The sequence below is a fragment of the Apodemus sylvaticus genome, chromosome 1 (genome assembly GCF_947179515.1).
Source record: "Apodemus sylvaticus chromosome 1, mApoSyl1.1, whole genome shotgun sequence".
NCBI classification, from domain to species: domain Eukaryota; kingdom Metazoa; phylum Chordata; class Mammalia; order Rodentia; family Muridae; genus Apodemus; species Apodemus sylvaticus.
This window is the reverse complement of record NC_067472.1, coordinates 152,307,959-152,332,548: the sequence shown is the minus strand read 5'-3', so window position 1 is coordinate 152,332,548 and position 24,590 is coordinate 152,307,959. Positions and strand designations below refer to the sequence as shown.

General features: G+C 45.3%; 9 non-coding genes across 9 annotated transcripts; all 9 read right to left on the bottom strand.

Moving 5' to 3' along the window:
* Nucleotides 1-2,201: 2,201 nt before the first annotated feature.
* LOC127677058 (small nucleolar RNA SNORD116) lies at nucleotides 2,202-2,295 on the bottom strand. Its single transcript, XR_007976461.1, has one exon. It is a non-coding gene; the product is annotated as a small nucleolar RNA SNORD116 (small nucleolar RNA).
* A 2,552-nt stretch (nucleotides 2,296-4,847) lies between these two features.
* On the bottom strand, nucleotides 4,848-4,941 carry LOC127677057 (small nucleolar RNA SNORD116). Its single transcript, XR_007976460.1, has one exon. It is a non-coding gene; the product is annotated as a small nucleolar RNA SNORD116 (small nucleolar RNA).
* A 2,552-nt stretch (nucleotides 4,942-7,493) lies between these two features.
* On the bottom strand, nucleotides 7,494-7,587 carry LOC127677056 (small nucleolar RNA SNORD116). Its single transcript, XR_007976459.1, has one exon. It is a non-coding gene; the product is annotated as a small nucleolar RNA SNORD116 (small nucleolar RNA).
* A 2,551-nt stretch (nucleotides 7,588-10,138) lies between these two features.
* Nucleotides 10,139-10,232, bottom strand: LOC127677055 (small nucleolar RNA SNORD116). Its single transcript, XR_007976458.1, has one exon. It is a non-coding gene; the product is annotated as a small nucleolar RNA SNORD116 (small nucleolar RNA).
* Nucleotides 10,233-12,789: 2,557 nt separating this feature from the next.
* On the bottom strand, nucleotides 12,790-12,883 carry LOC127677054 (small nucleolar RNA SNORD116). Its single transcript, XR_007976457.1, has one exon. It is a non-coding gene; the product is annotated as a small nucleolar RNA SNORD116 (small nucleolar RNA).
* Nucleotides 12,884-15,433: 2,550 nt separating this feature from the next.
* On the bottom strand, nucleotides 15,434-15,527 carry LOC127677053 (small nucleolar RNA SNORD116). The gene has a single exon (XR_007976456.1). It is a non-coding gene; the product is annotated as a small nucleolar RNA SNORD116 (small nucleolar RNA).
* Nucleotides 15,528-18,077: 2,550 nt separating this feature from the next.
* LOC127676400 (small nucleolar RNA SNORD116) lies at nucleotides 18,078-18,171 on the bottom strand. Its single transcript, XR_007975878.1, has one exon. It is a non-coding gene; the product is annotated as a small nucleolar RNA SNORD116 (small nucleolar RNA).
* A 2,551-nt stretch (nucleotides 18,172-20,722) lies between these two features.
* Nucleotides 20,723-20,816, bottom strand: LOC127676399 (small nucleolar RNA SNORD116). Its single transcript, XR_007975877.1, has one exon. It is a non-coding gene; the product is annotated as a small nucleolar RNA SNORD116 (small nucleolar RNA).
* Nucleotides 20,817-23,369: 2,553 nt separating this feature from the next.
* Nucleotides 23,370-23,463, bottom strand: LOC127676398 (small nucleolar RNA SNORD116). Its single transcript, XR_007975876.1, has one exon. It is a non-coding gene; the product is annotated as a small nucleolar RNA SNORD116 (small nucleolar RNA).
* Between the last annotated feature and the right edge of the window lie 1,127 nt (nucleotides 23,464-24,590).

Below are 24,590 nucleotides of genomic sequence, written 5' to 3'. Positions count from 1 at the left end.
TGTGTTCATTTCTTCTGAGTGTCACCACGGGCCCTTGCTGGAAAGGAATGCCACCCTGTGAAGACAGCAAGAGCACATGCCGCCATTTTAGTGGGACCCATGCAAAGCAAGAATGAAGATGAGCTTACTGAGTCCTTTGGGCTTGTCAGATTTTATAGACACCCATAACACTCCTGCTCCTGTCAACCTGTAGGCTTCCTCCATACACATAGGGGCTATGTGTCCACTCTGACCTCGGCTGGGGACATAGCACGCCCTTTGTTATCAAGTGCTTGCTGGGCCTTCACCTCCATCCAAGGCCTTAAGGATGAAATGTGAGCTGCTCCACTGCTGAACCGCAAATTCCAAGATGACCTGAACACCAACCTACTCGACAACAGTTCTCTACTATATTAACAAGAAATTAAGGGCACATGATACAGCATGTAGCAAGAAAATTGCACTAACATGGGCAATCACGCTTCTGCTTCAGTATAAAAGGTGAGAATGTGGAGTCGGCTCTAGGGAAATTCAGCACAAATATGTCCTTTCAGGGATGTCGATCTGGCCCACATAAGTATCTTCCATCATGGCTCTTATCCTACTCTGACTTCTTCAACTGGCTACTGGAATGAGGCAGAAAATAAACAAGTAAACTGATTCTGCTTTCAAGCTCATAAGTAGCAGGCTTTACTGGCCCTGGAACAACATATCTCTCTGACTCTCTGTATCTCTCTCTCAATATTTTTTTCTAGCTCTCTCTCCGTCTTTGTCTCTGTCTCTTGGTGTGTGTATGTTATGAGTGTGTGTGTATAGAGGTGCGTATGTGGGGTTTTGTGGGGGGGTGTTTGTCTGTGTTTCTTTGTGTGTGTTTCTGTGTGGCTCTCTCACTTTCCTTGATAAGCTCTCAGTGGTGGTTTCATGCCTCTTTGGTCCATCTTTTGTCTTCTCTTTTGTTTCTTGTGAATAGTTCGTCTTTCATGGGACCACCATAGTTTATCTGCTATGCAATGATTTTTCCTTGCTGAAAAGAATTATCACGACAAACCCCTCAGTAACACCAACAGAGGCATGCCACATTGGGACTTAGATCCTCTAATCCATGGTGCAAATTGACTCATGGCCATAAATTTAATCAACTATGCAACCTCCATTTAAAAATTCCAGTTTTTCTTTGAAAGTGCCAATGAACATTGGTCTCAAGCTAGGTTTCAAGGATATCCTCAGACCCATTGAGCATTTCCTCCTATGAACAGCTAGCAATTGGCTTTAAGGTAGATTTAAATCACTATCTCAGAAAATATAATAGTACCATGATCCATGAGTTTGTAGTTTTGAAGGAATATCATTCCGGTATTTTCTCATAAGCCTACCATTGTGAGCAGATCTCAAGGATCTGTAACTTTGACATTGTGAAGGAGGCCTGGAACAATGTGGAAAGATATCAAGGGATATCTCAAACACCCAATTTAACGGATATCTCCACCACACAATTTAAGACAAATGCATTCATTAAATGTGGAGGTTCCTGCCCAATCTCCCTCCACACATCAATTTCAGTCACAGGTCTGCAAATCTCATGCTTTGACTTGAGTCCACCAACGGCTCATGAATCCAGGGACATAAGGAATTGTGTCAATCAGGTGGAACCTTCCAGCAGACATGTCTAGCATCATCTCTAATTGATCAATCTTGCCCTATTTCTAAGCTATTTGCGTGGGAATTTTGCAGACTTCAGGCCAAAAAGTCCACTCTTGTCCACTTTAATCTTCCACAGTCTATAAAAGTGCCCAAGCTATGCTACTCCATCAGGCTACACTTCTCCTGCAGCCTGCACTCCATTGTCTCTCTGCCTGGCAACACAAGTGTGTTATCATTCATGTCAGCATTTCAGAAAAGCCTCAAACCCATATGAAGAGCCAAACTTTGGTGCCAAACCTATTCCTTCTGCTTCAAATTCCAGTGTCCTTTAGGGCTGCACAACACTCCTTGAGCAAGCGGCTCTACCTTCTAAGTCCCTGCCAAGAATGTCATCAAAAGCTACGGGCGCAAGCCACAAGAAAAAAAGGGCCTGCCATGGCCTCGGCCATGGTTTCCTGAGGAGTAGGACAAGCACATACCCATTTTTAGTGTGTCTGGCTAAAGCTCGAGGAAGCAAGGGCAAAGGGGTGCTTGGCCTGCCTGTTTCTGATGCCCATAGGACCTGGAGGACCCCAGGTGCCGGACCTCAGTTTCGATGAGAGTTGCGGTACTGAGTTTTCACTCATTTTGTTCAGCTTTTCCAAGGAATGTTTGACTGGGAATCATCATCGATCCAAGCACTCTGCAGTGCCTTTCACAAAGACCTTGTGGGTACTCTAGAGTGCTTGGGTGTTGGGAGAGCAAGGAACTGCCGGCCATTGCCCATTCATTTCTAGGGATCAATCAATCGGCCTAAGCTCCAAACAAGGGAGAACCAGAGGCCCTAATCCTGCTTCGTGTCCCTAAAGCACAGGGCACAAACCGTACCGTTCCTCACCAGTCTACCAAGACCTGAGCACATTGAGTTCCTGGAGCAAATTCATGTGTTCCTTACCTTTTCTCTAAGGTACCCTTGAGCAAGGCAGCAACAGTTAGCCAGTTCATCGGATGATCAGTGCGGTGCCATGACCAGTCAACCAATGTTGGTGTGTTCATTTCTTCTGAGTGTCACCACGGGCCCTTGCTGGAAAGGAATGCCACCCTGTGAAGACAGCAAGAGCACATGCCGCCATTTTAGTGGGACCCATGCAAAGCAAGAATGAAGATGAGCTTACTGAGTCCTTTGGGCTTGTCAGATTTTACAGACACCCATAACACTCCTGCTCTTGTCAACCTGTAGGCTTCCTCCATACACATAGGGGCTATGTGTCCACTCTGACCTCGGCTGGGGACATAGCACGCCCTTTGTTATCAAGTGCTTGCTGGGCCTTCACCTCCATCCAAGGCCTTAAGGATGAAATGTGAGCTGCTCCACTGATGAACCACAAATTCCAAGATGACCTGAACACCAACCTACTCGACAACAGTTCTCTACTATATTAACAAGAAATTAAGGGCACATGATACAGCATGTAGCAAGAAAATTGCACTAACATGGGCAATCACACTTCTGCTTCAGTATAAAAGGTGAGAATGTGGAGTCGGCTCTGGGGAAGTTCACCACAAATATGTCCTTTCAGGGATGTCGATCTGGCCCACATAAGTATCTTCCATCATGGCTCTTATCCTACTCTGACTTCTTCAACTGGCTACTGGAATGAGGCAGAAAATAAACAAGTAAACTGATTCTGCTTTCAAGCTCATAAGTAGCAGGCTTTACTGGCCCTGGAACAACATATCTCTCTGACTCTCTGTATCTCTCTCTCAATATTTTTTTCTAGCTCTCTCTCCGTCTTTGTCTCTGTCTCTTGGTGTGTGTATGTTATGAGTGTGTGTGTATAGAGGTGCGTATGTGGGGTTTTGTGGGGGGGTGTTTGTCTGTGTTTCTTTGTGTGTGTTTCTGTGTGGCTCTCTCACTTTCCTTGATAAGCTCTCAGTGGTGGTTTCATGCCTCTTTGGTCCATCTTTTGTCTTCTCTTTTGTTTCTTGTGAATAGTTCGTCTTTCATGGGACCACCATAGTTTATCTGCTATGCAATGATTTTTCCTTGCTGAAAAGAATTATCACGACAAACCCCTCAGTAACACCAACAGAGGCATGCCACATTGGGACTTAGATCCTCTAATCCATGGTGCAAATTGACTCATGGCCATAAATTTAATCAACTATGCAACCTCCATTTAAAAATTCCAGTTTTTCTTTGCAAGTGCCAATGAACATTGGTCTCAAGCTAGGTTTCAAGGATATCCTCAGACCCATTGAGCATTTCCTCCTATGAACAGCTAGCAATTGGCTTTAAGGTAGATTTAAATCACTATCTCAGAAAATATAATAGTACCATGATCCATGAGTTTGTAGTTTTGAAGGAATATCATTCCGGTATTTTCTCATAAGCCTACCATTGTGAGCAGATCTCAAGGATCTGTAACTTTGACATTGTGAAGGAGGCCTGGAACAATGTGGAAAGATATCAAGGGATATCTCAAACACCCAATTTAACGGATATCTCCACCACACAATTTAAGACAAATGCATTCATTAAATGTGGAGGTTCCTGCCCAATCTCCCTCCACACATCAATTTCAGTCACAGGTCTGCAAATCTCATGCTTTGACTTGAGTCCACCAACGGCTCATGAATCCAGGGACATAAGGAATTGTGTCAATCAGGTGGAACCTTCCAGCAGACATGTCTAGCATCATCTCTAATTGATCAATCTTGCCCTATTTCTAAGCTATTTGCGTGGGAATTTTGCAGACTTCAGGCCAAAAAGTCCACTCTTGTCCACTTTAATCTTCCACAGTCTATAAAAGTGCCCAAGCTATGCTACTCCATCAGGCTACACTTCTCCTGCAGCCTGCACTCCATTGTCTCTCTGCCTGGCAACACAAGTGTGTTATCATTCATGTCAGCATTTCAGAAAAGCCTCAAACCCATATGAAGAGCCAAACTTTGGTGCCAAACCTATTCCTTCTGCTTCAAATTCCAGTGTCCTTTAGGGCTGCACAACACTCCTTGAGCAAGCGGCTCTACCTTCTAAGTCCCTGCCAAGAATGTCATCAAAAGCTACGGGCGCAAGCCACAAGAAAAAAAGGGCCTGCCATGGCCTCGGCCATGGTTTCCTGAGGAGTAGGACAAGCACATACCCATTTTTAGTGTGTCTGGCTAAAGCTCGAGGAAGCAAGGGCAAAGGGGTGCTTGGCCTGCCTGTTTCTGATGCCCATAGGACCTGGAGGACCCCAGGTGCCGGACCTCAGTTTCGATGAGAGTTGCGGTACTGAGTTTTCACTCATTTTGTTCAGCTTTTCCAAGGAATGTTTGACTGGGAATCATCATCGATCCAAGCACTCTGCAGTGCCTTTCACAAAGACCTTGTGGGTACTCTAGAGTGCTTGGGTGTTGGGAGAGCAAGGAACTGCCGGCCATTGCCCATTCATTTCTAGGGATCAATCAATCGGCCTAAGCTCCAAACAAGGGAGAACCAGAGGCCCTAATCCTGCTTCGTGTCCCTAAAGCACAGGGCACAAACCGTACCGTTCCTCACCGCTCTACCAAGACCTGAGCACATTGAGTTCCTGGAGCAAATTCATGTGTTCCTTACCTTTTCTCTAAGGTACCCTTGAGCAAGGCAGCAACAGTTAGCCAGTTCATCGGATGATCAGTGCGGTGCCATGACCAGTCAACCAATGTTGGTGTGTTCATTTCTTCTGAGTGTCACCACGGGCCCTTGCTGGAAAGGAATGCCACCCTGTGAAGACAGCAAGAGCACATGCCGCCATTTTAGTGGGACCCATGCAAAGCAAGAATGAAGATGAGCTTACTGAGTCCTTTGGGCTTGTCAGATTTTACAGACACCCATAACACTCCTGCTCTTGTCAACCTGTAGGCTTCCTCCATACACATAGGGGCTATGTGTCCACTCTGACCTCGGCTGGGGACATAGCACGCCCTTTGTTATCAAGTGCTTGCTGGGCCTTCACCTCCATCCAAGGCCTTAAGGATGAAATGTGAGCTGCTCCACTGATGAACCACAAATTCCAAGATGACCTGAACACCAACCTACTCGACAACAGTTCTCTACTATATTAACAAGAAATTAAGGGCACATGATACAGCATGTAGCAAGAAAATTGCACTAACATGGGCAATCACACTTCTGCTTCAGTATAAAAGGTGAGAATGTGGAGTCGGCTCTGGGGAAGTTCACCACAAATATGTCCTTTCAGGGATGTCGATCTGGCCCACATAAGTATCTTCCATCATGGCTCTTATCCTACTCTGACTTCTTCAACTGGCTACTGGAATGAGGCAGAAAATAAACAAGTAAACTGATTCTGCTTTCAAGCTCATAAGTAGCAGGCTTTACTGGCCCTGGAACAACATATCTCTCTGACTCTCTGTATCTCTCTCTCAATATTTTTTTCTAGCTCTCTCTCCGTCTTTGTCTCTGTCTCTTGGTGTGTGTATGTTATGAGTGTGTGTGTATAGAGGTGCGTATGTGGGGTTTTGTGGGGGGGTGTTTGTCTGTGTTTCTTTGTGTGTGTTTCTGTGTGGCTCTCTCACTTTCCTTGATAAGCTCTCAGTGGTGGTTTCATGCCTCTTTGGTCCATCTTTTGTCTTCTCTTTTGTTTCTTGTGAATAGTTCGTCTTTCATGGGACCACCATAGTTTATCTGCTATGCAATGATTTTTCCTTGCTGAAAAGAATTATCACGACAAACCCCTCAGTAACACCAACAGAGGCATGCCACATTGGGACTTAGATCCTCTAATCCATGGTGCAAATTGACTCATGGCCATAAATTTAATCAACTATGCAACCTCCATTTAAAAATTCCAGTTTTTCTTTGAAAGTGCCAATGAACATTGGTCTCAAGCTAGGTTTCAAGGATATCCTCAGACCCATTGAGCATTTCCTCCTATGAACAGCTAGCAATTGGCTTTAAGGTAGATTTAAATCACTATCTCAGAAAATATAATAGTACCATGATCCATGAGTTTGTAGTTTTGAAGGAATATCATTCCGGTATTTTCTCATAAGCCTACCATTGTGAGCAGATCTCAAGGATCTGTAACTTTGACATTGTGAAGGAGGCCTGGAACAATGTGGAAAGATATCAAGGGATATCTCAAACACCCAATTTAACGGATATCTCCACCACACAATTTAAGACAAATGCATTCATTAAATGTGGAGGTTCCTGCCCAATCTCCCTCCACACATCAATTTCAGTCACAGGTCTGCAAATCTCATGCTTTGACTTGAGTCCACCAACGGCTCATGAATCCAGGGACATAAGGAATTGTGTCAATCAGGTGGAACCTTCCAGCAGACATGTCTAGCATCATCTCTAATTGATCAATCTTGCCCTATTTCTAAGCTATTTGCGTGGGAATTTTGCAGACTTCAGGCCAAAAAGTCCACTCTTGTCCACTTTAATCTTCCACAGTCTATAAAAGTGCCCAAGCTATGCTACTCCATCAGGCTACACTTCTCCTGCAGCCTGCACTCCATTGTCTCTCTGCCTGGCAACACAAGTGTGTTATCATTCATGTCAGCATTTCAGAAAAGCCTCAAACCCATATGAAGAGCCAAACTTTGGTGCCAAACCTATTCCTTCTGCTTCAAATTCCAGTGTCCTTTAGGGCTGCACAACACTCCTTGAGCAAGCGGCTCTACCTTCTAAGTCCCTGCCAAGAATGTCATCAAAAGCTACGGGCGCAAGCCACAAGAAAAAAAGGGCCTGCCATGGCCTCGGCCATGGTTTCCTGAGGAGTAGGACAAGCACATACCCATTTTTAGTGTGTCTGGCTAAAGCTCGAGGAAGCAAGGGCAAAGGGGTGCTTGGCCTGCCTGTTTCTGATGCCCATAGGACCTGGAGGACCCCAGGTGCCGGACCTCAGTTTCGATGAGAGTTGCGGTACTGAGTTTTCACTCATTTTGTTCAGCTTTTCCAAGGAATGTTTGACTGGGAATCATCATCGATCCAAGCACTCTGCAGTGCCTTTCACAAAGACCTTGTGGGTACTCTAGAGTGCTTGGGTGTTGGGAGAGCAAGGAACTGCCGGCCATTGCCCATTCATTTCTAGGGATCAATCAATCGGCCTAAGCTCCAAACGAGGGAGAACCAGAGGCCCTAATCCTGCTTCGTGTCCCTAAAGCACAGGGCACAAACCGGACATTTCCTCCCAGCTTTACCAAGACCTGAGCACATTGAGTTCCTGGAGCAAATTCATGTGTTCCTTACCTTTTCTCTAAGGTACCCTTGAGCAAGGCAGCAACAGTTATCCAGTTCATCGGATGATCAGTGCAGTGCCATGACCAGTCAACCAATGTTGGTGTGTTCATTTCTTCTGAGTATCACCACGGGCCCTTGCTGGAAAGGAATGCCACCCTGTGAAGACAGCAAGAGCACATGCTGCCATTTTAGTGGGACCAATGCAAAGCAAGAATGAAGATGAGCTTACTGAGTCCTTTGGGCTTGTCAGATTTTACAGACACCCATAACACTCCTGCTCTTGTCAACCTGTAGGCTTCCTCCATACACATAGGGTCTATGTGTCCACTCTGACCTCGGCTGGGGACATAGCACGCCCTTTGTTATCAAGTGGTTTCTGGGCCTTCACCTCCATCCAAGGCCTTAAGGATGAAATGTGAGCTGCTCCACTGATGAACCGCAAATTCCAAGATGACCTGAACACCAACCTACTCGACGACAGTTCTCTACTATATTAACAAGAAATTAAGGGCACATGATACAGCATGTAGCAAGAAAATTGCACTAACATGGGCAATCACACTTCTGCTTCAGTATAAAAGGTGAGAATGTGGAATCGGCTCTGGGGAAGTTCACCACAAATATGTCCATTCAGGGTTGTCAATCTGGTCCACATAAGTATCTTCCATCATGGCTCTTATCCTACTCTGACTTCTTCAACTGGCTACTGGAATGAGGCAGAAATCAAACAAGAAAACTGATTCTGTTTTCAAGCTCATAAGTAGCAGGCTTTACTGGCCCTGGAACACCATATATCTCTGACTCTCTGTATCTCTCTCTCAATATTTTTCTCTAGATCTCTCTCCGTCTTTGTCTCTGTCTCTTGGTGTGTGTATGTTATGAGTGTGTGTGTAGAGGTGCGTATGTGGAGGTTTGTGGGGGGCGGGGTTGGCTGTGTTTCTTTGTGTGTGTTTCTGTGTGGCTCTCTCACTTTCCTTGATAAGCTCTCAGTGGTGGTTTCATGCCTCTTTGGTCCATCTTTTGTCTTCTCTTTTGTCTCTTGTGAATAGTTCGTCTTTCATGGGACCACCATAGTTTATCTGCTATGCAATGATTTTTCCTTGCTGAAAAGAATTATCACGACCAACCCCTCAGTAGCACCAACAGAGGCATGCCACATTGGGACTTAGATCCTCTAATCCATGGTGCAAATTGACTCATGGCCATAAATTTAATCACCTATGCAACCTCCATTTAAAAATTCCAGTTTTTCTTTGAGAGTGCCAATGAACATTGGTCTCAAGCTAGGTTTCAAGGATATCCTGAGACCCATTGAGCATTTCCTCCTATGAACAGCTAGCAATTGGCTTTAAGGTAGATTTAAATCACTATCTCAGAAAATATAATAGTACCATGATCCATGAGTTTGTAGTTTTGAAGGAAGATCGTTCCGGTATTTTCTCATATGCCTACCATTGTGAGCAGATCTCAAGGATCTGTAACTTTGACATTGTGAAGGAGGCCTGGAACAATGTGGGAAGATATCAAGGGATATCTCAAACACACGATTTAACGGATATCTCCACCACACTATTTAAGACAAATGCATTCATTAAATGTAGAGGTTCTTGCCCAATCTCCCTCCACACATCAATTTCAGTCACAGGTCTGCAAATCTCATGCTTTGACTTGAGTCCACCAATGGCTCATGAATCCAGGGACATAAGGGATTGTGTCAATCAGGTGGAACCTTACAGGAGACATGTCTAGCATCATCTCTAATTGATCAACCTTGCTCTATTTCTAAGCTATTTGCGTGGGAATCTTGCAGACTTCAGGCCACAAAGTCCCCTCTTGTCCACTTTAATCTTCCACAGTCTATAAAAGTGCCCAAGCTATGCTACTCAATCAGGCTACACTTCTCCTGCAGCCTGCACTCCATTGTCTCTCTACCTGGCAACACAAGTGTGTTATCATTCATGTCAGCATTTCAGAAAAGCCTCAAACCCATATGAAGAGCCAAACTTTGGTGCCAAACCTATTCCTTCTGCTTCAAATTCCAGTGTCCTTTAGGGCTGCACAACACTCCTTGAGCAAGCGGATCTACCTTCTAAGTCCCTGCCAAGAATGTCATCAAAAGCTATGGGAGGAAGCCACAAGAACAAAAGGGCCTGCCATGGCCTCGGCCACGGTTTCCTGAGGAGTAGGACAAGCACATACCCATTTTTAGTGTGCCTGGCTAAAGCCCGAGGAAGCAAGGGCAAAGGGGTGCTTGGCCTGCCTGTTTCTGATGCCCATAGGACCTGGAGGACCCCAGGTGCCGGACCTCAGTTTCGATGAGAGTTGCGGTACTGAGTTTTCACTCATTTTGTTCAGCTTTTCCAAGGAATGTTTGACTGGGAATCATCATCGATCCAAGCACTCTGCAGTGCCTTTCACAAAGACCTTGTGGGTACTCTGGAGTGCTTGTGTGTTGGGAGAGCAAGGAACTGCCGGCCATTGCCCATTCATTTCTAGGGATCAATCAATCGGCCTAAGTTCCAAACAAGGGAGAACCAGAGGCCCTAATCCTGCTTCGTGTCCCTAAAGCACACGGCACAAACCGTACCGTTCCTCACAGCTCTACCAAGACCTGAGCACATTGAGTTCCTGGAGCAAATTCATGTGTTCCTTACCTTTTCTCTAAGGTACCCTTGAGCAAGGCAGCAACAGTTAGCCAGTTCATCGGATGATCAGTGCGGTGCCATGACGAGTCAACCAATGTTGGTGTGTTCATTTCTTCTGAGTGTCACCACGGGCCCTTGCTGGAAAGGAATGCCACCCTGTGAAGACAGCAAGAGCACATGCCGCCATTTTAGTGGGACCCATGCAAAGTAAGAATGAAGATGAGCTTACTGAGTCCTTTGGGCTTGTCAGATTTTACAGACACCCATAACACTCCTGCTCTTGTCAACCTGTAGGCTTCCTCCATACACATAGGGGCTATGTGTCCACTCTGACCTCTGCTGGGGACATAGCACGCCCTTTGTTATCAAGTGCTTGCTGGGCCTTCACCTCCATCCAAGGCCTTAAGGATGAAATGTGAGCTGCTCCACTGATGAAACGCAAATTCCAAGATGACCTGAACACCAACCTACTCGACAACAGTTCTCTACTATACTAACAAGAAATTAAGGGCACATGATACAGCATGTAGCAAGAAAATTGCACTAACATGGGCAATCACGCTTCTGCTTCAGTATAAAAGGTGAGAATGTGGAGTCGACTCTGGGGAAATTCACCACAAATATGTCCATTCAGGGATTTCGATCTGGTCCACATAAGTATCTTCCATCATGGCTCTTATCCTACTCTGACTTCTTCAACTGGCTACTGGAATGAGGCAGAAATCAAACAAGTAAACCGATTCTGCTTTCAAGCTCATAAGTAGCAGGCTTTACTGGCCCTGGAACAACATATATCTCTGACTCTCTGTATCTCTCTCTCTCAATATTTTTCTCTAGCTCTCTCTCCATCTTTGTATCTGTCTCTTGGTGTGTGTATGTTATGAGTGTGTGTGTATAGAAGTGCGTATGTGGGAGTTTGTGGGGGGGGGGTGTTTGTCTGTGTTTCTTTGTGTGTGTTTCTGTGTGGCTCTCTCACTTTCCTTGATAAGCTCTCAGTGGTGTTTTCATGCCTCTTTGGTCCATCTTTTGTCTTCTCTTTTGTCTCTTGTGAATAGTTCGTCTTTCATGGGACCACCATAGTTTATCTGCTATGCAATGATTTTTCCTTGCTGAAAATAATTATCACGACAAACCCCTCAGTAGCACCAACAGAGGCATGCCACATTGGGACTTAGATCCTCTAATCCATGGTGCAAATTGACTCATGGCCATAAATTTAATCAACTATGCCACCTCCATTTAAAAATTCCAGTTTTTCTTTGAAAGTGCCAATGAACATTGGTCTCAAGCTAGGTTTCAAGGATATCCTGAGACCCATTGAGTATTTCCTCCTATGAAAAGCTAGCAATTGGCTTTAAGGTAGATTTAAATCACTATCTCAGAAAATATAATAGTACCATGATCTATGAGTTTGTAGTTTTGGAGGAAGATCGTTCAGGTATTTTCTCATAAGCCTACCATTGTGAGCAGATCTCAAGGATCTGTAACTTTGACATTGTGAAGGAGGCCTGGAAGAATGTGGAAAGATATCAAGGGATATCTCAAACACCCGATTTAACGGATATGTCCACCACACTATTTAAGAAAAATGCATTCATTAAATGAGGAGGTTCCTGCCCAATCTCCCTCCACACATCAATTTCAGTCACAGGACTGCAAATCTCATGCTTTGACTTGAGTCCACCAACGGCTCATGAATCTAGGGACATAAGGAATTGTGTCAATCAGGTGGAACCTTACAGGAGACATGTCTAGCATCATCTCTAATTGATCAACCTTGCTCTATTTCTAAGCTATTTGCGTGGGAATCTTGCAGACTTCAGGCCACAAAGTCCACTCTTGTCCACTTTAATCTTCCACAGTCTATAAAAGTGCCCAACCTATGCTACTCAATCAGGCTACACTTCTCCTGATGCCTGCACTCCATTGTCTCTCTGCCTGGCAACACAAGTGTGTTATCATTCATGTCAGCATTTCAGAAAAGCCTCAAACCCATATGAAGAGCCAAACTTTGGTGCCAAACCTATTCCTTCTGCTTCAAATTCCAGTGTCCTTTATGGCTGCACAACACTCCTTGAGGAAGCGGCTCTACCTTCTAAGTCCCTGCCAAGAATGTCATCAAAATCTACGGGAGGAAGCCACAAGAACAAAAGGGCCTGCCATGGCCTCGGCCATGGTTTCCTGAGGAGTAGGACAAGCACATACCCATTTTTAGTGTGTCTGGCTAAAGCCCGAGGAAGCAAGGGCAAAGGGGTGCTTGGCCTGCCTGTTTCTGATGCCCATAGGACCTGGAGGACCCCAGGTGCCGGACCTCAGTTTCGATGAGAGTTGCGGTACTGAGTTTTCACTCATTTTGTTCAGCTTTTCCAAGGAATGTTTGACTGGGAATCATCATCGATCCAAGCACTCTGCAGTGCCTTTCACAAAGACCTTGTGGGTACTCTGGAGTGCTTGGGTGTTGGGAGAGCAAGGAACTGCCGGCCATTGCCCATTCATTTCTAGGGATCAATCAATCGGCCTAAGCTCCAAACAAGGGAGAACCAGAGGCCCTAATCCTGCTTCGTGTCCCTAAAGCACAGGGCACAAACCGTACCGTTCCTCACAGCTCTACCAAGACCTGAGCACATTGAGTTCCTGGAGCAAATTCATGTGTTCCTTACCTTTTCTCTAAGGTACCCTTGAGCAAGGCAGCAACAGTTAGCCAGTTCATCGGATGATCAGTGCGGTGCCATGACCAGTCAACCAATGTTGGTGTGTTCATTTCTTCTGAGTGTCACCACGGGCCCTTGCTGGAAAGGAATGCCACCCTGTGAAGACAGCAAGAGCACATGCCGCCATTTTAGTGGGACCCATGCAAAGCAAGAATGAAGATGAGCTTACTGAGTCCTTTGGGCTTGTAAGATTTTACAGACACCCATAACACTCCTGCTCTTGTCAACCTGTAGGCTTCCTCCATACACATAGGGGCTATGTGTCCACTCTGACCTCGGCTGGGGACATAGCACGCCCTTTGTTATCAAGTGCTTGCTGGGCCTTCACCTCCATCCAAGGCCTTAAGGATGAAATGTGAGCTGCTCCACTGATGAACCGCAAATTCCAAGATGACCTGAACACCAACCTACTCGACAACAGTTCTCTACTATATTAACAAGAAATTAAAGGCACATGATACAGCATGTAGCAAGAAAATTGCACTAACATGGGCAATCACACTTCTGCTTCAGTATAAAAGGTGAGAATGTGGAATCGGCTCTGGGGAAGTTCACAACAAATATGTCCTTTCAGGGTTGTCGATCTGGTCCACATAAGTATCTTCCATCATGGCTCTTATCCTACTCTGACTTCTTCAACTGGCTACTGGAATGAGGCAGAAATCAAACAAGTAAACTGATTCTGCTTTCAAGCTCATAAGTAGCAGGCTTTACTGGCCCTGGAACAACATATCTCTCTGACTCTCTGTATATCTCTCTCAATATTTTTCTCTAGCTCTCTCTCCGTCTTTGTCTCTGTCTCGTGATGTGTGTATGTTATGAGTGTGTGTGTAGAGGTGCGTATGTGGGGGTTTGTGGGGGGGTGTTTGTCTGTGTTTCTTTGTGTGTGTTTCTGTGTGGCTCTCTCACTTTCCTTGATAAGCTCTCAGTGGTGGTTTCATGCCTCTTTGGTCCATCTTTTGTCTTCTCTTTTGTCCCTTGTGATTAGTTCTTCTTTCATGGGACCACCATAGTTTATCTGCTATGCAATGATTTTTCCTTGCTGAAAAGAATTATCACGACAAACCCCTCAGTAGCACCAACAGAGGCATGCCACATTGGGACTTAGATCCTCTAATCCATGGTGCAAATTGACTCATGGCCCTAAATTTAATCAACTATGCAACCTCCATTTAAAAATTCCAGTTTTTCTTTGAAAGTGCCAATGAACATTGGTCTCAAGCTAGGTTTCAAGGATATCCTGAGACCCATTGAGCATTTCCTCCTATGAACAGCTAGCAATTGGCTTTAAGGTAGATTTAAATCACTATCTCAGAAAATATAATAGTACCATGATCCATGAGTTTGTAGTTTTGAAGGAAGATCGTTCCGGTATTTTCTCATATGCCTACCATTGTGAGCAGATCTCAAGGATCTGTAACTTTGACATTGTGAAGGAGGCCTGGAACAATGTGGGAAGATATAAAGGGATATCTCAAACACACGATTTAACGGATATCTCCACCACACTATTTAAGACAAATGCATTCATTAAATGTTGAGGTTCCTGCCCAATCTCCCTCCACACATCATCTTCAGTCACAGGTCTGCAAATCTCATGCTTTGACTTGAGTCCACCAACGGCTCATGAATCCAGGGACATAAGGAATTGTGTCAATCAGGTGGAACCTTCCAGGAGACATGTCTAGCATCATCTCTAATTGATCAACCTTGCTATATTTCTAAGCTATTTGCGTGGGAATCTTGCAGACTTCAGGCCACACAGTCCCCTCTTGTCCACTTTAATCTTCCACAGTCTATAAAAGTGCCCAAGCTATGCTACTCAATCAGGCTACACTTCTCCTGCAGCCTGCACTCCATTGTCTCTCTGCCTGGCAACACAAGTGTGTTATCATTCATGTCAGCATTTCAGAAAAGCCTCAAACCCATATGAAGAGCCAAACTTTGGTGCCAAACCTATTCCTTCTGCTTCAAATTCCAGTGTCCTTTAGGGCTGCACAACACTCCTTGAGCAAGCGGCTCTACCTTCTAAGTCCCTGCCAAGAATGTCATGAAAAGCTACGGGAGGAAGCCACAAGAACAAAAGGGCCTGCCATGGCCTCGGCCATGGTTTCCTGAGGAGTAGGACAAGCACATACCCATTTTTAGTGTGTCTGGCTAAAGCCCGAGGAAGCAAGGGCAAAGGGGTGCTTGGCCTGCCTGTTTCTGATGCCCATCGGACCTGGAGGACCCCAGGTGCCGGACCTCAGTTTCGATGAGAGTTGCGGTACTGAGTTTTCACTCATTTTGTTCAGCTTTTCCAAGGAATGTTTGACTGGGAATCATCATCGATCCAAGCACTCTGCAGTGCCTTTCACAAAGACCTTGTGGGTACTCTGGAGTGCTTGGGTGTTGGGAGAGCAAGGAACTGCCGGCCATTGCCCATTCATTTCTAGGCATCAATCAATCGGCATAAGCTCCAAACAAGGGAGAACCAGAGGCCCTAATCCTGCTTCGTGTCCCTAAAGCACAGGGCACAATCCGTACCGTTCCTCACAGCTCTACCAAGACCTGAGCACATTGAGTTCCTGGAGCAAATTCATGTGTTCCTTACCTTTTCTCTAAGGTACCCTTGAGCAAGGCAGCAACAGTTAGCCAGTTCATCGGATGATCAGTGCGGTGCCATGACCAGTCACCCAATGTTGGTGTGTTCATTTCTTCTGAGTGTCACCACGGGCCCTTGCTGGAAAGGAATGCCACCCTGTGAAGACAGCAAGAGCACATGCCGCCATTTTAGTGGGACCCATGCAAAGCAAGAATGGAGATGAACTTACTGAGTCTTTTGGGCTTGTCAGATTTTACAGACACCCATAACACTCCTGCTCTTGTCAACCTGTAGGCTTCCTCCATACACATAGGGGCTATGTGTCCACTCTGACCTCGGCTGGGGACATAGCACGCCCTTTGTTATCAAGTGCTTGCTGGGCCTTCACCTCCATCCAAGGCCTTAAGGATGAAATGTGAGCTGCTCCACTGATGAACCGCAAATTCCAAGATGACCTGAACACCAACCTACTCGACAACAGTTCTCTACTATAGTAACAAGAAATTAAGGGCACATGATACAGCATGTAGCAAGAAAATTGCACTAACATGGGCAATCACACTTCTGCTTCAGTATAAAAGGTGAGAATGTGGAATCGGCTCTGGGGAAGTTCACCACAAATATGTCCTTTCAGGGTTGTCGATCTGGTCCACATAAGTATCTTCCATCATGGCTCTTATCCTACTCTGACTTCTTCAACTGGCTACTGGAATGAGGCAGAAATCAAACAAGTAAACTGATTCTGCTTTCAAGCTCATAAGTAGCAGGCTTTACTGGCCCTGGAACAACATATCTTTCTGTCTCTCTGAATCTCTCTCTCAATATTTTTCTCTAGCTCTCTCTCCGTCTTTGTCTCTGTCTAGTGGTGTGTGTATGTTATGAGTGTGTGTGTAGAGGTGCGTATGTGGGGGTATGTGGGGGGGTGTTTGTCTGTGTTTCTTTGTGTGTGTTTCTGTGTGGCTCTCTCAATTTCCTTGATAAGCTCTCAGTGGTGGGTTCATGCCTCTTTGGTCCATCTTTTGTCTTCTCTTTTGTCTCTTGTGATTAGTTCGTCTTTCATGGGACCACCATAGTTTATCTGCTATGCAATGATTTTTCCTTGCTGAAAATAATTATCACGACAAACCCCTCAGTAGCACCAACAGAGGCATGCCACATTGGGACTTAGATCCTCTAATCCATGGTGCAAATTGACTCATGGCCATAAATTTAATCAACTATGCAACCTCCATTTAAAAATTCCAGTTTTTCTTTGAAAGTGCCAATGAACATTGGTCTCAAGCTAGGTTTCAAGGATATCCTGAGACCCACTGAGCATTTCCTCCTATGAACAGCTAGCAATTGGCTTTAAGGTAGATTTAAATCACTATCTCAGAAAATATAATAGTACCATGATCCATGAGTTTGTAGTTTTGAAGGAAGATCGTTCCGGTATTTTCTCATATGCCTACCATTGTGAGCAGATCTCAAGGATCTGTAGCTTTGACATTGTGAAGGAGGCCTGGAACAATGTGGGAAGATATCAAGGGATATCTCAAACACACGATTTAATGGATATCTCCACCAAACTATTTAAGACAAATGCATTCATTAAATGTTGAGGTTCCTGCCCAATCTCCCTCCACACATCAATTTCAGTCACAGGTCTGCAAATCTCATGCTTTGACTTGAGTCCACCAACGGCTCATGAATCCAGGGACATAAGGAATTGTGTCAATCAGGTGGAACCTTACAGGAGACATGTCTAGCATCATCTCTAATTGATCAACCTTGCTCTATTTCTAAGCTATTTGCGTGGGAATCTTGCAGACTTCAGGCCACAAAGTCCCCTCTTGTCCACTTTAATCTTCCACAGTTTATAAAAGTGCCCAAGCTATGCTACTCAATCAGGCTACACTTCTCCTGCAGCCTGCACTCCATTGTCTCTCTGCCTGGCAACACAAGTGTGTTATCATTCATGTCAGCATTTCAGAAAAGCCTCAAACCCATATGAAGAGCCAAACTTTGGTGCCAAACCTATTCCTTCTGCTTCAAATTCCAGTGTCCTTTAGGGCTGCACAACACTCCTTGAGCAAGCAGCTCTACCTTCTAAGTCCCTGCCAAGAATGTCATCAAAAGCTACGGGAGGAAGCCACAAGAACAAAAGGGCCTGCCATGGCCTCGGCCATGGTTTCCTGAGGAGTAGGACAAGCACATACCCATTTTTAGTGTGTCTGGCTAAAGCCCGAGGAAGCAAGGGCAAAGGGGTGCTTGGCCTGCCTGTTTCTGATGCCCATAGGACGTGGAGGACCCCAGGTGCCGGACCTCAGTTTCGATGAGAGTTGCGGTACTGAGTTTTCACTCATTTTGTTCAGCTTTTCCAAGGAATGTTTGACTGAGAATCATCATCGATCCAAGCACTCTGCAGTGCCTTTCACAAAGACCTTGTGGGTACTCTGGAGTGCTTGGGTGTTGGGAGAGCAAGGAACTGCCGGCCATTGCCCATTCATTTCTAGGGATCAATCAATTGGCCTAAGCTCCAAACAAGGGAGAACCAGAGGCCCTAATCCTGCTTCGTGTCCCTAAAGCACAGGGCACAAACCGTACCGTTCCTCACAGCTCTACCAAGACCTGAGCACATTGAGTTCCTGGAGCAAATTCATGTGTTCCTTACCTTTTCTCTAAGGTACCCTTGAGCAAGGCAGCAACAGTTAGCCAGTTCATCGGATGATCAGTGCGGTGCCATGACCAGTCAACCAATGTTGGTGTGTTCATTTCTACTGAGTGTCACCACGGGCCCTTGCTGGAAAGGAATGCCACCCTGTGAAGACAGCAATAGCACATGCCGCCATTTTAGTGGGACCCATGCAAAGCAAGAATGAAGATGAGCTTACTGAGTCCTTTGGGCTTGTCAGATTTTATAGACACCCATAACACTCCTGCTCTTGTCAACCTGTAGGCTTCCTCCATACACATAGGGGCTATGTGTCCACTCTGACCTCGGCTGGGGACATAGCACGCCCTTTGTTATCAAGTGGTTGCTGGGCCTTCACCTCCATCCAAGGCCTTAAGGATGAAATGTGAGCTGCTCCACTGCTGAACCGCAAATTCCAAGATGACCTGAACACCAACCTACTCGACAACAGTTCTCTACTATATTAACAAGAAATTAAGGGCACATGATACAGCATGTAGCAAGAAAATTGCACTAACATGGGCAATCACGCTTCTGCTTCAGTATAAAAGGTGAGAATGTGGAGTCGGCTCTAGGGAAATTCAGCACAAATATGTCCTTTCAGGGATGTCGATCTGGTCCACATAAGTATCTTCCATCATGGCTCTTATCCTACTCTGACTTCTTCAACTGGCTACTGGAATGAGGCAGAAATCAAACAAGTAAACTGATTCTGCTTTCAAGCTCATAAGTAGCAGGCTTTACTGGCCCTGGAACAACATATATCTCTGATTCTCTGTATCTCTCTCTCAATATTTTTCTCTAGATCTCTCTCCATCTTTGTATCTGTCTCTTGGTGTGTGTATGTTATGAGTGTGTGTGTATAGAGGTGCGTATGTGGGGGTTTGTGGGGGGGTGTTTGTCTGTGTTTCTTTGTGCGTGTTTCTGTGTGGCTCTCTCACTTTCCTTGATAAGCTCTCAGTGGTGGTTTCATGCCTCTTTGGTCCATCTTTTGTCTTCTCTTTTGTCTCTTGTGAATAGTTCGTCTTTCATGGGACCACCATAGTTTATCTGCTATGCAATGATTTTTCCTTGCTGAAAAGAATTATCACGACAAACCCCTCAGTAGCACCAACAGAGGCATGCCACATTGGGACTTAGATCCTCTAATCCATGGTGCAAATTGACTCATGGCCATAAAATTAATCAACTATGCCACCTCCATTTAAAAATTCCAGTTTTTCTTTGAAAGTGCCAATGAACATTGGTCTCAAGCTAGGTTTCAAGGATATCCTGAGACCCATTGAGCATTTCCTCCTATGAACACCTAGCAATTGGCTTTAAGGTAGATTAAAATCACTATCTCAGAAAATATAATAGTACCATGATCCATGAGTGTGTAGTTTTGAAGGAAGATCGTTCCGGTATTTTCTCATAAGCCTACCATTGTGAGCAGATCTCAAGGATCTGTAACTTTGACATTGTGAAGGAGGCCTGGAACAATGTGGAAAGATATCAAGGGATATCTCAAACACCCGATTTAACGGATATCTCCACCACAATATTTAAGACAAATGCATTCATTAAATGTGGAGGTTCCTGCCCAATCTCCCTCCACACATCAATTTCAGTCACAGATCTGCAAATCTCATGCTTTGACTTGAGTCCACCAACGGCTCATGAATCTAGGGACATAAGGAATTGTGTCAATCAGGTGGAACCTTACAGGAGACATGTCTAGCATCATCTCTAATTGATCAACCTTGCTCTATTTCTAAGCTATTTGCGTGGGAATCTTGCAGACTTCAGGCCACAAAGTCCCCTCTTGTCCACTTTAATCTTCCACAGTCTATAAAAGTGCCCAAGCTATGCTACTCAATCAGGCTACACTCCTCCTGCAGCCTGCACTCATTGTCTCTCTGCCTGGCAACACAAGTGTGTTATCATTCATGTCAGCATTTCAGAAAAGCCTCAAACCCATATGAAGAGCCAAACTTTGGTGCCAAACCTATTCCTTCTGCTTCAAATTCCAGTGTCCTTTAGGGCTGCACAACACTCCTTGAGCAAGCGGCTCTACCTTCTAAGTCCCTGCCAAGAATGTCATCAAAAGCTACGGGAGGAAGCCACAAGAACAAAAGGGCCTGCCATGGCCTCGGCCATGGTTTCCTGAGGAGTAGGACAAGCACATACCCATTTTTAGTGTGTCTGGCTAAAGCCCGAGGAAGCAAGGGCAAAGGGGTGCTTGGCCTGCCTGTTTCTGATGCCCATAGGACCTGGAGGACCCCAGGTGCCGGACCTCAGTTTCGATGAGAGTTGCGGTACTGAGTTTTCACTCATTTTGTTCAGCTTTTCCAAGGAATGTTTGACTGAGAATCATCATCGATCCAAGCACTCTGCAGTGCCTTTCACAAAGACCTTGTGGGTACTCTGGAGTGCTTGGGTGTTGGGAGAGCAAGGAACTGCCGGCCATTGCCCATTCATTTCTAGGGATCAATCAATCGGCCTAAGCTCCAAACAAGGGAGAACCAGAGGCCCTAATCCTGCTTCGTGTCCCTAAAGCACAGGGCACAAACCGTACCGTTCCTCACAGCTCTACCAAGACCTGAGCACATTGAGTTCCTGGAGCAAATTCATGTGTTCCTTACCTTTTCTCTAAGGTACCCTTGAGCAAGGCAGCAACAGTTAGCCAGTTCATCGGATGATCAGTGCGGTGCCATGACCAGTCAACCAATGTTGGTGTGTTCATTTCTTCTGAGTGTCACCACGGGCCCTTGCTGGAAAGGAATGCCACCCTGTGAAGACAGCAAGAGCACATGCTGCCATTTTAGTGGGACCCATGCAAAGCAAGAATGAAGATGAGCTTACTGAGTCCTTTGGGCTTGTCAGATTTTATAGACACCCATAACACTCCTGCTCTTGTCAACCTGTAGGCTTCCTCCATACACATAGGGGCTATGTGTCCACTCTGACCTCGGCTGGGGACATAGCACGCCCTTTGTTATCAAGTGCTTGCTGGGCCTTCACCTCCATCCAAGGCCTTAAGGATGAAATGTGAGCTGCTCCACTGCTGAACCGCAAATTCCAAGATGACCTGAACACCAACCTACTCGACAACAGTTCTCTACTATATTAACAAGAAATTAAGGGCACATGATACAGCATGTAGCAAGAAAATTGCACTAACATGGGCAATCACGCTTCTGCTTCAGTATAAAAGGTGAGAATGTGGAGTCGGCTCTAGGGAAATTCAGCACAAATATGTCCTTTCAGGGATGTCGATCTGGTCCACATAAGTATCTTCCATCATGGCTCTTATCCTACTCTGACTTCTTCAACTGGCTACTGGAATGAGGCAGAAATCAAACAAGTAAACTGATTCTGCTTTCAAGCTCATAAGTAGCAGGCTTTACTGGCCCTGGAACAACATATATCTCTGATTCTCTGTATCTCTCTCTCTCAATATTTTTCTCTAGATCTCTCTCCATCTTTGTATCTGTCTGTTGGTGTGTGTATGATATGAGTGTGTGTGTATAGAGGTGCGTATGTGGGGGTTTGTGGGGGGGTGTTTGTCTGTGTTTCTTTGTGCGTGTTTCTGTGTGGCTCTCTCACTTTCCTTGATAAGCTCTCAGTGGTGGTTTCATGCCTCTTTGGTCCATCTTTTGTCTTCTCTTTTGTCTCTTGTGAATAGTTCGTCTTTCATGGGACCACCATAGTTTATCTGCTATGCAATGATTTTTCCTTGCTGAAAAGAATTATCACGACAAACCCCTCAGTAGCACCAACAGAGGCATGCCACATTGAGACTTAGATCCTCTAATCCATGGTGCAAATTGACTCATGGCCATAAAATTAATCAACTATGCCACCTCCATTTAAAAATTCCAGTTTTTCTTTGAAAGTGCCAATGAACATTGGTCTCAAGCTAGGTTTCAAGGATATCCTGAGACCCATTGAGCATTTCCTCCTATGAACAGCTAGCAATTGGCTTTAAGGTAGATTAAAATCACTATCTCAGAAAATATAATAGTACCATGATCCATGAGTGTGTAGTTATGAAGGAAGATCGTTCCGGTATTTTCTCATAAGCCTACCATTGTGAGCAGATCTCAAGGATCTGTAACTTTGACATTGTGAAGGAGGCCTGGAACAATGTGGAAAGATATCAAGGGATATCTCAAACACCCGATTTAACGGATATCTCCACCACACTATTTAAGACAAATGCATTCATTAAATGTGGAGGTTCCTGCCCAATCTCCCTCCACACATCAATTTCAGTCACAGATCTGCAAATCTCATGCTTTGACTTGAGTCCACCAACGGCTCATGAATCTAGGGACATAAGGAATTGTGTCAATCAGGTGGAACCTTACAGGAGACATGTCTAGCATCATCTCTAATTGATCAACCTTGCTCTATTTCTAAGCTATTTGCGTGGGAATCTTGCAGACTTCAGGCCACAAAGTCCCCTCTTGTCCACTTTAATCTTCCACAGTCTATAAAAGTGCCCAAGCTATGCTACTCAATCAGGCTACACTTCTCCTGCAGCCTGCACTCATTGTCTCTCTGCCTGGCAACACAAGTGTGTTATCATTCATGTCAGCATTTCAGAAAAGCCTCAAACCCATATGAAGAGCCAAACTTTGGTGCCAAACCTATTCCTTCTGCTTCAAATTCCAGTGTCCTTTAGGGCTGCACAACACTCCTTGAGCAAGCGGCTCTGCCTTCTAAGTCCCTGCCAAGAATGTCATCAAAAGCTACGGGAGGAAGCCACAAGAACAAAAGGGCCTGCCATGGCCTCGGCCATGGTTTCCTGAGGAGTAGGACAAGCACATACCCATTTTTAGTGTGTCTGGCTAAAGCCCGAGGAAGCAAGGGCAAAGGGGTGCTTGGCCTGCCTGTTTCTGATGCCCATAGGACCTGGAGGACCCCAGGTGCCGGACCTCAGTTTCGATGAGAGTTGCGGTACTGAGTTTTCACTCATTTTGTTCAGCTTTTCCAAGGAATGTTTGACTGAGAATCATCATCGATCCAAGCACTCTGCAGTGCCTTTCACAAAGACCTTGTGGGTACTCTGGAGTGCTTGGGTGTTGGGAGAGCAAGGAACTGCCGGCCATTGCCCATTCATTTCTAGGGATCAATCAATCGGCCTAAGCTCCAAACAAGGGAGAACCAGAGGCCCTAATCCTGCTTCGTGTCCCTAAAGCACAGGGCACAAACTGTACCGTTCCTCACAGCTCTACCAAGACCTGAGCACATTGAGTTCCTGGAGCAAATTCATGTGTTCCTTACCTTTTCTCTAAGGTACCCTTGAGCAAGGCAGCAACAGTTAGCCAGTTCATCGGATGATCAGTGCGGTGCCATGACCAGTCAACCAATGTTGGTGTGTTCATTTCTTCTGAGTGTCACCACGGGCCCTTGCTGGAAAGGAATGCCACCCTGTGAAGACAGCAAGAGCACATGCTGCCATTTTAGTGGGACCCATGCAAAGCAAGAATGAAGATGAGCTTACTGAGTCCTTTGGGCTTGTCAGATTTTATAGACACCCATAACACTCCTGCTCTTGTCAACCTGTAGGCTTCCTCCATACACATAGGGGCTATGTGTCCACTCTGACCTCGGCTGGGGACATAGCACGCCCTTTGTTATCAAGTGCTTGCTGGGCCTTCACCTCCATCCAAGGCCTTAAGGATGTAATGTGAGCTGCTCCACTGCTGAACCGCAAATTCCAAGATGACCTGAACACCAACCTACTCGACAACAGTTCTCTACTATATTAACAAGAAATTAAGGGCACATGATACAGCATGTAGCAAGAAAATTGCACTAACATGGGCAATCACGCTTCTGCTTCAGTATAAAAGGTGAGAATGTGGAGTCGGCTCTAGGGAAATTCAGCACAAATATGTCCTTTCAGGGATGTCGATCTGGTCCACATAAGTATCTTCCATCATGGCTCTTATCCTACTCTGACTTCTTCAACTGGCTACTGGAATGAGGCAGAAATCAAACAAGTAAACTGATTCTGCTTTCAAGCTCATAAGTAGCAGGCTTTACTGGCCCTGGAACAACATATATCTCTGATTCTCTGTATCTCTCTCTCTCAATATTTTTCTCTAGATCTCTCTCCATCTTTGTATCTGTCTGTTGGTGTGTGTAT